This window comes from Musa acuminata, unplaced genomic scaffold (assembly GCF_036884655.1).
Source record: "Musa acuminata AAA Group cultivar baxijiao unplaced genomic scaffold, Cavendish_Baxijiao_AAA HiC_scaffold_375, whole genome shotgun sequence".
NCBI lineage: Eukaryota > Viridiplantae > Streptophyta > Magnoliopsida > Zingiberales > Musaceae > Musa > Musa acuminata.
In genome coordinates, this window is record NW_027020627.1 from 40,001 (window position 1) to 42,500 (window position 2,500).

Sequence of the window (2,500 nt, forward strand, 5' to 3'; positions counted from 1 at the left end):
ACGGCCCAAAAACGGGCCAAAACTGGCCATTTTTGGCTGCGCGAGCGAGCGGCGAGCGGCGGACAGCGAGCGAAGCGAGAGGCAGCACCGTCCCTGCTATACGAAAGCCCCATCCAGCCCTGTGCCACCCGGGGGGTTCCAGGGTGCTGAGATGGCTGACGTTTTGCTCCGCTCTCGACGGTCACCGCGCAACGCAAGAACAGGCCAAAAACTGGCCAAAACGGCCCAAAAACGGGCCAAAACTGGCCATTTTTGGCTGCGCGAGCGAGCGGCGAGCGGCGGACAGCGAGCGAAGCGAGAGGCAGCACCGTCCCTGCTATACGAAAGCCCCATCCAGCCCTGTGCCACCCGGGGGGTTCCAGGGTGCTGAGATGGCTGACATTTTGCTCCGCTCACGACGGTCGCCGCGGCACACAAGAACAGCCCAAAAACAGGCCAAAACAGCCCAAAAACGGGCCAAAACTGGCCATTTTTGGCTGCGCGAGCGAGCAGCGAGCGGCGGACAGCGAGCGAAGCGAGAGGCAGCACCGTCCCTGCTATACGAAAGCCCCATCCAGCCCTGTGCCACCCGGGGGGTTCCAGGGTGCTGAGATGGCTGACGTTTTGCTCCGCTCACGACGGTCGCCGCGGCACGCAAGAACAGGCCAAAAACTGGCCAAAACAGCCCAAAAACGGGCCAAAACTGGCCATTTTTTGCTGCGCGAGCGAGCGGAGAGCGGCGAACAGCGAGCGAAGCGCGAGGCAGCACCGTCCCTGCTATACGAAAGCCCCATCCAGCCCTGTGCCACCCGGGGGGTTCCAGGGTGCTGAGATGGCTGACATTTTGCTCCGCTCACGACGGTCACCGCGCCACACAAGAACAGCCCAAAAACAGGCCAAAACAGCCCAAAAACGGGCCAAAACTGGCCATTTTTGGCTGCGCGAGCGAGCGGCGAGCGGCGAACAGCGAGCGAAGCGAGAGGCAGCACCGTCCCTGCTATACGAAAGCCCCATCCAGCCCTGTGCCACCCGGGGGGTTCCAGGGTGCTGAGATGGCTGACGTTTTGCTCCGCTCACGACGGTCACCGCACCACGCAAGAACAGGCCAAAAACTGGCCAAAACAGCCCAAAAACGGGCCAAAACTGGCCATTTTTGGCTGCGCGAGCGAGCGGCGAGCGGCGAACAGCGAGCGAAGCGAGAGGCAGCACCGTCCCTGCTATACGAAAGCCCCATCCAGCCCTGTGCCACCCGGGGGGTTCCAGGGTGCTGAGATGGCTGACGTTTTGCTCCGCTCTCGACGGTCACCGCGCAATGCAAGAACAGGCCAAAAACTGGCCAAAACGGCCCAAAAACGGGCCAAAACTGGCCATTTTTGGCTGCGCGAGCGGCGAGCGGCGGACAGCGAGCGAAGCGAGAGGCAGCACCGTCCCTGCTATACGAAAGCCCCATCCAGCCCTGTGCCACCCGGGGGGTTCCAGGGTGCTGAGATGGCTGACGTTTTGCTCCGCTCTCGACGGTCACCGCGCAATGCAAGAACAGGCCAAAAACTGGCCAAAACGGCCCAAAAACGGGCCAAAACTGGCCATTTTTGGCTGCGCGAGCGAGCGGCGAGCGGCGGACAGCGAGCGAAGCGAGAGGCAGCACCGTCCCTGCTATACGAAAGCCCCATCCAGCCCTGTGCCACCCGGGGGGTTCCAGGGTGCTGAGATGGCTGACGTTTTGCTCCGCTCTCGACGGTCACCGCGCAATGCAAGAACAGGCCAAAAACTGGCCAAAACGGCCCAAAAACGGGCCAAAACTGGCCATTTTTGGCTGCACGAGCGAGCGGCGAGCGGCGGACAGCGAGCGAAGCGAGAGGCAGCACCGTCCCTGCTATACGAAAGCCCCATCCAGCCCTGTGCCACCCGGGGGGTTCCAGGGTGCTGAGATGGCTGACGTTTTGCTCCGCTCTCGACGGTCACCGCGCAATGCAAGAACAGGCCAAAAACTGGCCAAAACGGCCCAAAAACGGGCCAAAACTGGCCATTTTTGGCTGCACGAGCGAGCGGCGAGCGGCGGACAGCGAGCGAAGCGAGAGGCAGCACCGTCCCTGCTATACGAAAGCCCCATCCAGCCCTGTGCCACCCGGGGGGTTCCAGGGTGCTGAGATGGCTGACGTTTTGCTCCGCTCTCGACGGTCACCGCGCAATGCAAGAACAGGCCAAAAACTGGCCAAAACGGCCCAAAAACGGGCCAAAACTGGCCATTTTTGGCTGCACGAGCGAGCGGCGAGCGGCGGACAGCGAGCGAAGCGAGAGGCAGCACCGTCCCTGCTATACGAAAGCCCCATCCAGCCCTGTGCCACCCGGGGGGTTCCAGGGTGCTGAGATGGCTGACGTTTTGCTCCGCTCTCGACGGTCACCGCGCAATGCAAGAACAGGCCAAAAACTGGCCAAAACGGCCCAAAAACGGGCCAAAACTGGCCATTTTTGGCTGCACGAGCGAGCGGCGAGCGGCGGACAGCGAGCGAAGCGAGAGGCA